This window comes from Mauremys mutica, chromosome 13 (genome assembly GCF_020497125.1).
Source record: "Mauremys mutica isolate MM-2020 ecotype Southern chromosome 13, ASM2049712v1, whole genome shotgun sequence".
Classification (NCBI taxonomy): Eukaryota; Metazoa; Chordata; order Testudines; family Geoemydidae; genus Mauremys; species Mauremys mutica.
In genome coordinates, this window is record NC_059084.1 from 4,900,292 (window position 1) to 4,916,092 (window position 15,801).

The window sequence follows — 15,801 nt, forward strand, 5'->3', positions numbered from 1 at the left end:
GTTATTTACAGTTATCTTATGCTGATAGCTCACAGATGTACAAACAGTTCAGGAATACAGATGGCGAATATTGTCCTGGGGTGTGTTACCAAGAGTGTCGTATGTCAGACACGGGAGGTAAATGTCCTGCTCTACTGGTGAGACCTCTACCAGAGTCCTGTGTCCAATACTGAACAAACTTGGGAGAATCCAGAGGAGAGTTACAAAAATGATAAAAGGTTTGGAAAGCCTGACCTATGAGAAAGGTTTTAAAAACTGAGCAAGTTCAGTCTTGAGAAAAGATGACTGAGGAGGGACCCCAAACAGTTTTAAAATATGTTAAGAACTGTTATAAAGAGAACCAATTGTTCTCCATGTCTGCTGAAGGTAGGACAAGAAGCAATGGGCTTAATCTGAAGCATGGAAGATTTAGATTAGATATGGTGAAAATTTTTCTGTCTATAAGGACAGGTCAGCTTTGGAATTGGCTTCCAAGGGAGGTTGTGGAATCCTCATTATTGGTTTTTAAGAACAGGTTGGACAAACACCGGTCAGGGATGGTCTAGCCCAGGGGTAGGCAACGTATGGCACAGGTGCCGAAGGCAGCACGCAAGGTGATTTTCAGTGGCACTCACACTGCCCGGGTCCTGGCCACCGGTCCGGGGGGCTCTGCATTTTAATTTAATTTTAAATGAAGCTTCTTAAATATTTTAAAAACTTTAGTTACTTTACATACAACAATAGTTTAGTTATATATTATAGCCTTATAGAAAGAGACCTAAAAACGTTAAAATGTATGACTGGCACATGAAACCCTAAATTAGAGTGACTAAATGAAGACTCGGCACGGCACTTCCGAAAGGTTGCCGACCCCTGGTCTAGATTTACTTGGTCCTGCCTCCGCACTAGAGGCTGAATTAGATGGCCTCTCAAGGTCCCTTCCAGCCCTGCATGTCTATGGTTCCACGTAGGTGGGGTAGAAAGAAAAATGGAGGAGATTTTATTCCTGCGGGAAGATGCCGATTATTTTTGTTTTTTTCTCTTCTATCAGCATGTGCTGCTCAGGGGAGATGCATACAAATAGGAATGGTGAAGAGAAGTAGTTCATCTCTTCATTCCCCACCTGCTTTTGCCATCATTGTGACCTCCATAGAAAGCAGCAGCAATGTCGGAAACAAGGGGATTATAACTCTGAGCAGCCAAAACTGATTAACTAATTCTTCATAACTAGGAACAAGCGAAGCAAAGCACAGAAGATACACAGGGCCCTGCGCAGGCATAATGGCTCTGGACTCCACAGCAATCTTTCCCAGGAGACATCAGCTACTCTGTTAAAGGGCTGTGGTTAGCACCAGATTCGCAAGAGCCTAATACTATACCCGTGTTCCAGAGAACCTTGCTGAACCTGAATCAATAGGTCCAATTTCCAGCATTTGGTTTTATTCTCTATTGCTCTCCACTTAGAGGCTGCCTTTCAATTCACTGGTGGTGTTAAGCGAATCCAACTCTCTCTCTTATGGAAATAAACTACACAAAATACTCCCTATGAGCCACTGCAGCATCCAGCCGCCCTTGCAACACCACCATTGCAAGACGAAGTGAGAGTTTCCATAGCAGTTAGCATCCGCCCTGCCTCTGGGAATGTGCTAGGTCGGTTCAATGATAAAAAACACTCCCTTCTGTGTCTCTTCCCCATCAGGGTCCTGGCAGCACTAGCAACAGTCACTATCCTGGGTGGAATTCTGGCCTCAGTTTACACCTGGCCATGTCTGCAGACTCCGAGGACCTGCCCTCCAGCCTACAAAGGGAGTGCAGAGGTGTAGCAGAAGGGTAAGACCTGGACCCATATGCTGAAAAAGCAAAGGCACCTGCAATGCCTCTCAGCCTCAAGACTTCATCTCAGGAGATGAGGCTCAGAGTGTTTCCCTTTCATCAGGACAAGGACCACCCCTTCAAAAGGAACCCCAAGCCGGCCAAATGGCCTTTCCTTCTCTCACACACAGTCGGAAACGCGCGGCCTATGCTAGTACCTCTCTCAATTAACTCAAGGGCCTGGATGAGAGTCACTGCTACACTCACCAATCACGGCACCAGCACCCCTTCACTATCACAGCACACGCAGGTATCAGTCCAACTCCCAAGGGCCAGGATGAAATAAGAACCCTTCGAGCACCACGCAACACCCCCATCTGCAGAACTGAAGGTGGGGGAAGCAATCTTATGCCACTTCTCCTCTTGTAAGAAGTTGGAGCCATGGGTGGGAGGGAAGAAGAACTGATAGGTGGCCACTCTTTGTACACTGCCGTGCGACGTGTTATTAAATGCTGCCTCCTTTGCTGACATGGTGCTTTCCATGGAAAATTCTAGTTACATTCACTTTGACTAACACATGGGAGCTGTTCTGGAAACTTTTTGTAAACATCCAGGAAAGCATCCTCCATGTTTAATCATACGGAGGAGTACCTAGTTAAAAACACTTGGGTCTGTTTAGCATTTAAAAGGCCTTCTGATAACAAAACAAAACAAAAACCTAAGCAAACCGCTGAGCCGGTTTGAAAAAAACAAAACAAAACAAAATAATGGACCAGGTGGCAACCCCAAACTCCTTGCAACGGAGAAGGAATCAAATCTCATAAAAAGCTTTGAACGCCGGCTGGAGAAAAAGCTCTCTCTACAAGGGAGGTCAAGTTTTAAATAGAGCAACTGACTGTTCGGCAACTGACTGTTCGGCCATCCTCCATCCCAAATCTTGTTCTCAATTAATGCCCAGCTCACTAGTCCCCCGCATACCACACTTTTTCCTCTTGTGATTACTATCTGTGCATTTTCTAGCAAACAAAAAATTAGGAACGTTCACAGACAGAACAAGTTTTAAGTGAATACAAGCAAAAGTGAATTGAACTTGTGTCAGAATGCATACCAGAAAAAAAACACACTAGTTCTCAATTATAATCAGTCCAATCACAATGTAACGAATGGTTTAGAGAAGGTAGATTGTTCATTACAAGGTGGCAAGTTCATAACTGATAAAAGGAGACAGTTTCCCAAACAACACAAAATTAGCCTGTGGAACTCACTGCCACAAGTTGTCTGAGGCCAAGAGCTCAGCAGATTTCAGGAAAAGACTAGACATGTATACGCATAGCAAGAGTATCCAGCGTTCATAGCAAATATTAATGAAACAAATAAGAGTTTTGGAAGTTCTATAAAACCCCACACTCAGGGCATAAATAAACTTCAAGCTCCTGAGAGTTCAGAGGAAGATTATCTCCTAGGTTCATCTCATCTGCAAGGCTTCTTCCTCTGAAGCAGCGGGTGCTAGCCACTGTCAGAGACAGGACACTGAGCAAGCCAGAACTTGGGTCTGATCCAGCCCAGCAATTGCTATGTTCCTAGAAAGAAAAGCTCAACTGGCTTCATGAGTTATTTGCTATGGGGGAGTCTCTTGGTTCTCTGAAGGCTGCACACAGGAGTTTAACACACAGATGTCATGAGGATGTGAGAGTTAACCTCCTGCGAACCACAACCCCTAGAAACCAATAAGACAGCGAGCAAATGAACCCAACACCCAGCTCCCTCCTCTATCTCTATCCTCGTTCATTTTCTACCTAGACACGTATGGGGGGTGCCCATTACCAGAGCACAGGAGGTAGGGAAGCATTATCCACGTTTTACAGGTGAGGAAACCAAGGTACAGAGACCGGGTGACTTGCCCATACTCCCACAGGAGCTGTGGCAGAGCCAGGAGACAACAAGACCATTCTTCCTCATGGTTTATGGTGCCAGGCTCTCCACACAAGACCATCTATCCAGACTGATCACATGCCCCCCATATCACCAAGGTTTCTGAGCCCCTCCCAAGTACTGAGAGCGAGCGGGAACATCTCTGCCTCCTCCTGCTTAGCCCGCAAACACATACCCACGGGTAACTGAGGACCCTGCCCTCCGCTCGTACCTCTGAGCTAGGCAGGTCGTCAGACACGACACTGGGGATAAAATGCTGGTACTGTAAAGGGAAGAGGCACCGTGGTTTAACTGCTGCCAAGGAGTTGGGAGTACTACAAAGGCAGCAGCCTCCAGAAGAGGAATGTCGCGCCAGTTGCGTCGCTCAAAAGTCTACCCGAAGGCGATGAAAAAGCAGTGCAGGTGGGTGAGAAATGGCCTCTGGCCACTCCCTCTCCCGATCTTGAATCATTTGCAAATGTGCAAGTGTATGACTCGGGGGATGGGTGATTAATGGCACAGAGAGCTTTCGACTCTGGGCGTCATCTGTCTCGCTCCACCTCGCGTCCATAACGTCTGGAAGTCGCTACTTGCTACAGGCCTGGGCGAGACGACGGGGGAAAATGGCATCAGTCTCACTAACAGTCAACACAACGAGCTGTGCTCTGTGCTGCACGGGTCTCAGCCCACGTTCCCAGGGGACAGGGGTTCACACTACTACAGTTGCAGCCCTTGCTGGCAGTCTCAGTAGAGGCCCAGGATTTGACAGACTGCGAAGGGCTCTTCACGAAGAACTGAGAGGGGCTAGGTCAGGCTGGAGGCCGGCTGGCAGAGAGGTCTTGAGGAGCTGACACCGCCCGGGCTGCACCAGTTCTGAGGATAGAGGAGTTCAGTTTCCAGGACTGTCACTAAAATACCTCTCGCTAGCACTGAAGTCACTCTCACAGCAAGCAAAAGAAAGTTCTCTGCCTTGGAAGCTGCGTCCGTATCACCGAGTTCTTTTTCGGACAACTAGCTTCAAGCTTTCCTTGCTAGTGAACGCTGTATGTTGGGGGCTACATACCCGTCAGCTCTTCTCTGCACTTTAATGGACATTTGCTTTCTGCTGGAGGAAACTGTTCAAGAACTAGTCAGTCTCGTGTCTGTGCATGAGACAGAGAAGGAGAAAAGAAACCCTTCTTGTTGGCTGTCTGACTTCCCTTCTGATACACCACGTTAACAGCAAGGCTCAGCTCCCACAGAGTAGGCTGTCTACCCCAGCCTCGCTAACACAAACCTGCCAGCTGCTTTTCTTTCCTCAGAGCTCTCATCATTAACATGGATTTTGCAGCCCCACCCAGCAAGAAGGGAGTCTCGTTCTTTGACTTCCCACTCACAATATAGTACCAGCATGGCAAACTTCCAGCACTGTTGAAAAGGAGAAAACTTTGTATTTAAAATTTTGCATGACATAGTCTATGCGAAAAACTTTTAAAAACACACAAAAGCCCGTGGTATGTTAACGAAGCATCTTCCAAGGGTCAAACCACACCTCTCAAACTCTTGTCTGAGGATGGCTGGAGAATTGGACGGGCAAGTTGTTATATAACCCAACCCCCCAATACGCAGTTTCCCAAGGTCAGGAAACCCCTTTTTTCACTTCTGTGTGTCCTAATAACATTTTTTATTCAAGCTAAATCCTTTGATTTCACAAAATGTCCAAAGGCACAGGCTTGGCAGGGGCAGGTGAGGACTCAGTTCCCTGCAATTTAGGGCTAAACCCATTACTGTCGGTAACCATGACAGGACTCGTTTACTATGAGCCAATCACGCCGAGCGAGAAGGTTTCACTCTCCGGAATGCCCATAACCCTTAGACAGGGGCAGAGTCAGTGTTCCACTGAAATAACAGTCCAGCTGTGAAGCGTCCGCACCATACAAGCCCAGAAGTTGGAGGCAGCTCCTGCAGAGATTGGGGGAGGAAGAAAGCACCTAAGAAATGGAAAACAAGCTTTGGAAAGGCTTAAAACATTCCCAGTATCAGTAGGATCGCAGTTCTGCTTGGCCTTTCCCAGACACACCTGTGGAGGAAGATGCCTCTTCCTGAGCCAGATTTGTGTTTCGCAGCTACACAAACAAACAATCCATCGAACAATAAGGCCTTCTTTTCTGTATACAGCCGGGAGGACGCGAAATCCCCCTACCACATTTGATGTGTTTCTACCTCTCTTTCCTGAAGCAGGAGGAAGAGGGGAACCAATGAGCTGAACACAAGAGGAGAAAAGATCTATCTCCCATCACTCCATGGGGATCGAGAAAGATAGCTCACTGAGCCCAAATTCAGAGACGACTTTTTATTAACTGCAAGCCGCGGAGCGTTTTAATTACCAAACATTTTTCATAAGTATAGTTTTATCCCCAGTCCCATTTGACCACATACTACTGAACCTGACGTAGTATCGCTAGATACATTTGATAACACCAGCTAACTCGCTAGCAACTTTAGGAGTGGCATGAGCATGTTTGGCTTCCACATTAATGCCCTGACCTTGCAAAATTTAAGTGCATGCATAATTGATTTCAATGGGATTACTCACATGCAAAAAGGTTACGTGTATGTATAAGTCTTTGCAGGGTCAGGGCATTTTCCCTTTAGTCTGGAAAAGAGAAGACTGAGGGGGGGGACATGAGAACAGTTTTCAAGTACATAAAAGGTGGTTACAAGAAGGAGCAAGAAAAATTGTTCTTAACCTCTGAGGATAGGACAAGAAGTAATGGGCTTAAATTGCAGCAAGGGAGGTTTGGGTTGGACAGCAGGAAAAACTTCCTAACTGTCAGGGTGGTTAAGCACTGGAATAAAATGCCTAGAGAGGTTGTGGAATATCCATCACTGGAGATTTTTAAGAGGTTAGACAAACATGACTGGGATGGTCTAGATCAGGGATCTGCAACCTTTGGCACACGGCTCGCCAGGGTAAGCTCTCTGGCGGGCCGGGCCGGTTTGTTTACCTGCCGCGTCCGCAGGTTCGGCCGATCGCAGCTCCCACTGGCTGCGGTTTGCCGTCCCAGGCCATTGGGGGCTGCAGGAAGTGGCGCAGGCCGAGGGATGTGCTGGCTGCTGCTTCCCGCCGCCCCCATTGGCCTGGAGTGGCGAACCGTGGCCAGTGGGAGCCGCGATTGGCCGATCCTGTGGACGCGGCAGGTAAACAAACTAGCCCGGCCCACCAGGGGCTTTTCCTGAACAAGCGGTGGACCGGCTTTGAGAACCACTGGTCTTGATGACCTCTCGAGGTCCCTTCCAGCCCTATGATTCAATAAGATGGCATAGCAGAAATGCATGTTATTCACAGTGAATTTGAAATGTTCAGAATTGTTGCTTTTCATTCTTAACTGGCAATTAGTCCCACTTTCATGTCGTTTTCATAGTATGTCAGTACCAGTTTCAAGGAGAAATGGGCCCTGAACGTTAAAACTGCTTTGTCCACAAAAACTAGTGACGTATCATAATTTCCCTATGTTTTTACAGCCACCTTCCCAGAAGTGTGAAAATTTCGGAATGGGGGGAAAAAAAAAGTCATACGGCATGTAGTATGTTGAACACAACTGGAGAAAGAAGGTCAGGTGTCTGGAGGAACCTACCCCGGTGTCCTCCAGGAGCTCAGTAACACATACTGAGCCCAGACAGCTAGCTCCCAAACTCCAGAGACTCAGCATATAACAGTGTCCTCTCTGCATGCTCAGTAAAGATCTCTTTCCTACAACTCTGCCTCATTACTTATTGCTAGTGGAGCATTGTGCCAGCGATTTGTGTACTAGACTCTTCAGAATGCAGCAGCTACCAGCGTGAACCCATGGCATGACGCCTCTAGGAACTTTGGATTTAATTAAACACTCTGCAGCCCTGGTTTCTAGTGACACCCAATGCTGGTACTGAGCCCTAGCAAAAACACAAGAACTCCCCAGGGCCCGCCTGGCTTGGATTTAAAGAATTAAGAAAGAACTGACAAAAATGAGCAGAAAAAAACACTTCTGTTGCCACTCAAAAGAGAAAAGGCAGAAGCAGAATGGACTGGAACGAAATACAAAGCAGTGACAAAACCGCGATGGAGAGCACTAAGCAATCAGGAAAATCATTTGATTGGCTGCGACGAATAATTTAAGAACATATCTAGAACTAGGAGGGGCCCTGGTATCGTTCATAATGGTTACAATTCTGAATGCAGTTTGATCTTAAAGAGGATACTCTGCAGATCAGAATTTTTAAGAAGTCTTTGGCAATGGTGGGGTGATGACAGTTATAATTATCCTGGGCAGGTAGGTGGTTAAGATATTTCACACTTCAAGTTTCCTGGTAACTGGCCACCAATAACTCCTGAACGCTTGCTAGAATTCCTATAAAGTTACTTGGTGCACAACCCGGCTTCCAATTTTACACCACCATGAAATGTTTGGGGGATTCCCACCCCGGTTTATCCTCTTCCTCACCCTGCTTCTCAGTAATTACTGGTACCATCCAACATTTAAAAAAAAATTATTTACTGTAGTATCTAAATCACTCGCTTTAAAATACTTCCTGTAAACAGCTCTAAGAATGCAAGTGCCTATGCAAAGCCAAGTAAGGAACGGAGCAAGTGAAAGGAAGCCTCGTGGAGCAGGAGTAAACTCTGGAGCATACAGGGTTACAGCAGGGTGGAAAGATGCCCTGAATCCCTGGAGAAACTGAGTGCAAAGGGAACAATAAACTGCATTGCCTCTCACTTTCCTCTTCATAGGCCTTGTGACAGCTCTGGAGCTGCTCTGTAACAATTTATGAATAGTGTATGTTGACCTGGTTATTGGCATGTGGACACTCACACATTGGTTTAGTTTAATAGGAAAAACAAGCAGGAAGGAAGAGAATGACTCAAGATCAGCGCTCCTCAGCAAACATCTGAAAGTGAAGGAACAGGCCCAGACTTTCAGCTTTGAAGATTTTAACCCCTTCCCAGCCAACCTGCAAAACTAGTTTTGTCCCGAAGGGCCCAAGCCCGGAAATGCAAACGAACCGAATACTGGCAGTTTAAAATGGGTTTCTCTCAAGAGTTGTTCAGGCCACTGGTGCGGGGGTGTGGGGGGAGTCTGAAGAAATTAGGCCTGTGTAGGCTGCCATCAGGGACAGTACACCTCCTGGTACGACATCTGGGTGTAGACCACATGTTGGATCAAAATCCTGTTTCTCTAAATGCTTTGTTCCTGTTGTCAAAACAAACCCCACTTGGGTATTAAGAAGGCTGTTCTGGTCACTGAATACCACTGGTCACAGACTCCCACAGGAAAGAACCCCTGGGACCCAAACTCAGGTGGATCTGCTGGGCAAGTACAACTGATACGCAGAGGACCCTAGCCCAGGCTTGGTCTCAGCATGGGAGAATGGTGCAGCTGCAGCCCAGGACAGGCAAAGACACGAGGGCTTATACCCAGGGGGGTGCCCTCAGAGGCCAGGAGGGGAGAGCGGCGCAGATCGCCCCGTACCAGTGATAGGCCTTATTGTAAGTGACGACTCCGTTATCTTTTTCACTCCCGCCCTCGCCAGGCCTGCTTTGGTGCCATAATATGGAAACAGCCAGGCCCTTCCTGAACTGTATTACGGTGACCACCCGGGTCACTGCCTCTTATAGTAACAAGGAGTTGGGTCGGTTACTGCACAGCAATGCACTCTTTTATTAGCATGCAGCTCCGGTCATTTGCAGGGAGGGCGGGTGGGCCAAAGGCCGTGTAGGGAAATCTGAAGCTGCATCCGCCCCCAGGAAAACAGCCTGGAAATACCTGCTATTTGGTGCACCACACTCCCAAGGCAGAACGCAGCAGCACCCGGCTCTTCACACATTCGATGGTGATTAAGAATCATTCCGAGAGGGCTGGCTGCCTTGTATTCGGAGAGGGAAATGAACTCCCCTACAAGCCGGGAAATCCCTCCCACTCACTCCGAACACTTTTTGTTTAGTTTCTTTAAAAAGGCCCTGGCTCTGTGCCAAACCAACAGCCCGAGGAAGCTTCCCGAGACATCAGAGCTTCCCGGAGGAACCTGCCCGTTCCCAAGGCACCTCCGCAAGTGATGCTCGAAGGGATGAAGCGACAACAACAGCCTGCGCTTCTCTAACCCATCTGAGATCCACACAGCTCCTTAAATATTATTTACACTCCTGTAGTGCCCAGAACCCCAATCAAAGGTCAGGGCCCCACTGTATTATTCCCCCCAGCCCAGCACACACACTCCCCAGGTATCCTTGCTTGAGGCATGGGGAAACTGAGTCACGGAGCATGTATGTGATTTACACAAAGGTCACAGAGCAAATCAGCAGGACGGGAACCCAGGAGTCCTGACTCTCGGGGCCACCTGTTGGTGGTGGGGGGAGGTTGGTCGCTGGGAGCCACCCCTCCCCAGCACTGCCTGAGGCTGCCACGGGCTGTTCCAGGGGGAATCCTCCTAACAGCAAGGCGGGGAGGGGACCCCCCACCCCCACCCCATTGGCTTTGCATGGCTGACGGGCAGCAGAGCCTCCTCCCGAGGCAACCGCTGCACGCCCCCAGCAGAGCCTGCTGCAGCTGCCAGGGGCCCGGCCTCTCCCCGCCTCGTGCGAGCTGACAGCGCTGCCACGCGACATGCAAGGCAAATCCCTGGGTCAGCCAGACAGCAGATGCATGGGGGAGGAGGGGCAGCGCCTCCCCCAGGCTCTTCCTCCTCCCTGGGGCTTCCCCCACCCCATTAGTCGGCACGCAATTCCGTGACACCCCCCTCCATATCGTCTATGTGCATCTTCCTTCCTCACCCCCCCCCCGCTCCCTCTAATCAGTTGCAATCCATTGCACATGGGTTTCATTAGAAAGGATGCAAATGCAAAACGGCTCAGCGGGAATGCATGCTGCCCAGGAAGCTGAGCGGCTCTCGGGGCTTATTCCTCTCCTCCCCTCGAGACAGACACACTCCCTCCCTGAGCAGCAGTTTACAAGGCTACCAGCGGCACTTGATGCATTTATTGGAGGGAGGGGGGAATGAAAAGGGGCGGTGGCAGCCAGGGGGAGCCCAGTGAATACAAGGCTGGGAGCCAACGGGGGGAGGGTGGGATTTAGCGTCTCTCCCAGGAGATACAATCCCGAGCAATGCACTGGGAATGGAAGATTTGCAATTCAGTGCAAGGGAGGAGGAGGGGGGGGGGTGTTGCAAGGTTGGGGTCGCCCCCCCCCGCATCTGTGCTGTGGTCTCTCCTTAGAGGAAACCCCTCTCTTCCCCGGCTCCTGCACAGACGCTGCCGGCCCGCTCTCTCCCCACTCACACAAAAGGGAAGCAAGAAGATTTTTGCATCAATGCTCGCACATTTCTAGCAGCAGCCCGGGCGGGTGGGGGGAGGCTGGCTGCAGAGCCAGGGTGCAAAGGGGAGGGGGGGTACTCACAATCTGTGCATCCGAGTCCCCCGCAGCAGCGCAGCCCTCCTTCCCTTTGCTGAGGCACATCCGTTCCCCTCCACCCCCCCTTTTTTTTTAAGCTCCAGAATCGACACCCTTAGAGAGACGAGCTTGGAGAGGCTGGCAGGGGCTGCACTGCGCACGCGTCCCCCGGCCCCTGCGATTGACTTCCTAAAGCAACTGCATGCCGTTTTTTGCACTTCCTCACGTCAAAAAGCAGCCGCCCGGGCACTGCCTGGGGCAACGGCAAGCCCCGCTCCTGCGCCTTCTGCAACCGGTCCCTGAACCGCCGCCAGTGCCTCTTCCTCTGCAAAATCAACACACGGGGCATCCTCTGCCCGAAGTTGGCGCCTCCATCCCTCGCTGCTCCAGGGTTGCAAGCCACTAACCTCCGGCTGGACCACGCTGCCTCGGTCCCTCTGCGAGAGATGCATTCATTTTCTGTTTGCATTGGCCGCCCGGGTGGGAGAGCGCATCCTTCCTTCCTTGCGCGTTTTGCAAGTGCAAAGGTTGTGGTCAGCGGACACGACTCTGGGGCAGCATTGGCTGGAAATACGGGGGTGGGGGGGGTGGTGGAGGAAGAGTGGTTTCCCCGTATCAGGAGGGTTGTTTGTTGAATGGGGAGTATGTGTCACTAAAAATCGGATCATTAAACTCCTAGAGAAGAGGGGAAAAAAACGTGCATCAAAACTGCATCCTCCTCCAGCGGGAGAAATGGTCCCTTTGATTGTTTTAAACCCATTTGCTATGCACAGAGCAAGGGGGTGTTTTAGGTGCACTCAGAATGTGCCAGGAGAATGTTTCAAATAGGCCTGGATGGGCCTGGTTCAGTGAAAACCCAACATGATCCCCCCTCGTTTGAGTAACAGGACCCCCAGCTCCCACGCAGGCACTACCCACTCAGACCCACATGGACAAGGCCTCTGGATATTTTAGATGGAGTGTTCCCGGCAGAATCTACCTGGCCCACCTTTCGCCCATTTGCTCGCACCCCTCATTGCACTGGGGAATCTTTGCTCCCTTAGGGCCCGACTCTGCAATCAGTCGCAAAGTCCCCCTTGACCTCAACGGGGGCAGGATCGGGCCCTTCCAACACACACTTTTCCAAATCGTCAAAGCACCCCCCATTTCAATGACGCAGCTGGCAGCCTCTCTGTTCCCTGCCACTCCCCATCCCCCCGCCAGTCAATTCCCAGTTGCTGGATTTGCTTTAGGATTTAATTTCAGCTGGAAGCTCTGACAAGTCTGGTCCAAAGCTCCCTTAGGAGCTTCAGGACTTGGTGGCTTTTCATTTCCCCAGCAAGTCCTGTTTGTGTTCCTTGGCCGGGGGCAGCTTGTCCACGGGGGCCCCTCCCCCAGTTGAAATACTAGTAAAAGGAACAATAACATTTGGTTTAAAAATGTCTTTTTAAAAAAAAAGGAGGAGGAGGAAAGCACTTGCTCAATACAGACTGTCGGATGGGGTCCCAAATTCCATACAATGGAGCATTGTGTTTGAATAGCAGCAGCTTGTCCTTATTATCTACTTCTTGAACATGGACAGAGTCTGGGGAAGGAAAGTATCTTTGTTAAGTTACAATCGCCACGTTGAATAACCAGGAGCCCTGAGCTGCTTCGGCTTAGATGTTTTGCCAACCATTTCCCACTCCCCACCCCTAACTATAACGGAGTAAAGTACATTTTCCTACCCTTAGAAGGGTACAGCACCAATTCGAACACTTGGTAGTAAATTCTGGGACAGCCATACTTAAGCTGACCAGGGGTTTGAAAGGGAATCAAGGAAGGAGCGGGACATCTCACCTGAGCAGGTTTGGTGACAGGTTATAATAGTTTACTGTAGTTTAGACGCATTTAATGACTCAAGGAGTGATCAACTGCACTGCTCAGCTTTTCATGGATCTAAAAACAAATCTTCTCCAGTGTATCTAAAACCAAAGCTTCTCAAGTGGCTAATTTTACCCAAATCAAGTGTAAAGACCTAAAAAAAAGAAAGTACTCTGTTTTGTTACCTGTATTTTTAGACGTGAGTCTGTCATAGGCCTGCAATGACGTTTCTCAATGCATTTGGCTGACCTGGGGGTTGAGGTGAGGAATTGCACAGTAACTGAATTAAATACCCACCACTATCCACACCCCACACCATGTCTGGAGGGGGACGCATTCATTCCAGGATTGGTTTGCAGTGGGCTGTAATAGGCTGTAATACGGAGTACATCCAGTAGGTGTCACCCAACTCCACCACTAGACGAGTCTCCCATTGTATCAGCCAAGAGCGTGATCCCTGTGAGGGATTTCCTGATGCCACTGGAGATTACAGCTTTATCATCTGCTCTGCACTGCATCTCCAAGTCATGCTGGCTAGATGGCCGTTTCTAATATATAAGGATTGGTAAGACTTCAATGTTCATTAAAACAACATTCACAATTACATGGCCTTAGCCTGAGTTGCAGGTGGCACTGTGTAGATTCTACCGTCTTGCAGGCAGATGTGCCAGGGCCATAGACACCCATGACCTTGCCTAGGAAAAGGCAAATGGAACCAAAGGCTTTCAAGGAATATCTGAGGAAAGCGTACATGATGTGTAGTGTTGCTGTTCCTGTTAACAGCTATAGATTCTGGCCCCAGAGCCAGCTGCATTTCCATGGTGGGGAAGTGAGCCTGTTATTATTTGTGTTGCAGCCATAATGTTCTAGGCACTCTGTAGACATCAAAGAAGGGACAGTCTGTGCCCCATGAGGGACTTGCCATCCAAAGAAATCTCTTATCTCCCCCACCGGAGTGTTGTGAAGCCTCTGGCAGGGTCTAATTTTGGCCTCCGTCACTCTTATTTAGTGGAGTGTTCCTGGAGCTACTCCAGAATCACACAGTTTTTTTTAACTGAGGGTGGAACCTGACCTTTGAGATGCTTTGAGATCCTGAGAGACAGGCATACTAGAGAAGCACACCATGTTATCATAACAATAACAGCTCACAGAAAGAGCATCTGAACCTTTGACTTCTCCATATATAGAAAGAATTCCAGTAACTCCAGGCAGAATGTCTACCGGCAGGCAAGCCTCTTTCAATGAATACCTGAGAACAGACTCAGCCAGTCTCAAGGCTGAATTGCATGGCGCCACTCCCTATTGAATCCTTTCCCCCATCACCTGCAAACCAGCGTGTGATGGAGAAAGAAGCTGGAGCATGGTTGCTCCAGATACATCTCCAGGAGAAGCACTGCGATATCACCATCACCAGAGATGCCAAAGGAGAAGGCGTCTCCAAGTTGCTATCCATTTGTTTCAAGGTTGTGCACCCACAAGGATTAAACAGTTAATTACACAGAGTGTTTTTGCTCTGCTCTGGAAGGTATTTATTGAAAAACCCCTCCCTCCGCTTACATTTACACATCCTACCCTGATGATCCAGTAAGATTTTTCCTGCTGAGTGCATCCCTGCGGGGGATGGATGCTCTTATCACCTTGAGAGGAAAGATCCTCATTTAGACAATGTCTGCTTACTCCTTCCTCCTACGGAAGCCAATGGAAGTTTGGCCTGAGAAAAAAATTGAATAAGGGCTTCAGGATCTGTCCCTTTGATAGTAGCGCCTCATTTGAGTTAATGCAACAATAGTGGAAGTTATAGAAAGGACTGGAGAAGTGTGCACAGGCTTTTTATAACATGTTAAAATAATTAAATGGAAGATTGGCTCTCAGAGACAGACATTGAGGGTCAGATTCTCCCGTGTCTCTGTGTCTGAGATCCACTCAGTGCAGGGGAAGCATCTTTGCAGACTAGCCATTTGTTGGGAGGATACTATCTGTACGTCTCCTTGTAACCCATTCCTTGTTTATGGATCAAGTGTCCGCTAGGGAGTATCAGAAAGCTTCCAAGTGCTATGCTGGGCATTTGGGGTTCTGATTTAGCCGTCAGATAGATAAAAATGTATGTAGCCAGGCAACTCCCTGGCGACTACTTGGGTGGATGCTGAGGAGCAGAGTTATTCCAGGAAAGGTCGACACTTACTTACACTCAAATGATTCCTTCTGTCTGCCTTTTCCTGATGGTCTGATGTGACTTAGTGTTGGATGTTTGCACCCAGGCTTGACCAGGCCTCATCTCCTGTTTTTGTCTCCTTTCAACACAGACACAGATAACATACGGCTCAGGACAATCCATCCTTTTCCCAGGATAGCATCATAGGAGCAGAGCTGAAATTTGGTGCAGAGATTGTCCTCAGCCCTCAAACACATAGATAATGCCACAGTTTGGAGCTCTGGAGTGCAGATCTCATATAGGCCATAGAAGAAAGAGGATTAAATGAGGGCCTTTGCGTATCCAAAGGCTTTGTCTCCGGGGACCTCTAATAAGACTAGTGGATACTTACAAACACCGACAAGATTTTTTTTTTCTCCAGTCTTTTCTGAGTCTTGCAAAAAATAGGTATAGCAAAAGTTGCAGAGAGAAGGAAGGGCTGGTGATTGTGTGCCAGGAATGGGATTAAGAACAGACTGTAAGGCTGTGGCCCCAAAGAGCTGTGTTTGGCATGGCAGAAACAAGATGATCAGCTCTGCTGAGCAGTAGCACAATCAAGCCCATGCTATGTTCTCAAGAGAATTATTTATATATTGTGACTTGCCTAAGAATTGCTTTCTGTGCTGGGGAGCTTCCAAACTGCATTCTGTTCGCAAAACAAAA

At 48.8% G+C, this 15,801-nt stretch overlaps 1 protein-coding gene across 2 annotated transcripts in view; it reads right to left on the reverse strand.

Moving 5' to 3' along the window:
* Positions 1-11,531, reverse strand: part of RGS19 (regulator of G protein signaling 19) — a 55,630-nt gene extending 44,099 nt beyond the window's left edge. The window contains exon 1 of one of the 2 annotated variants that reach the window (XM_044986535.1): positions 11,513-11,531. The gene's annotated coding sequence lies outside the window, so the exon portion shown is untranslated. Of the gene's footprint in view, positions 1-11,111; positions 11,259-11,512 lie in introns of those variants that run through there. The other variant, XM_044986532.1, reaches the window with a different exon arrangement.
* Between the last annotated feature and the right edge of the window lie 4,270 nt (positions 11,532-15,801).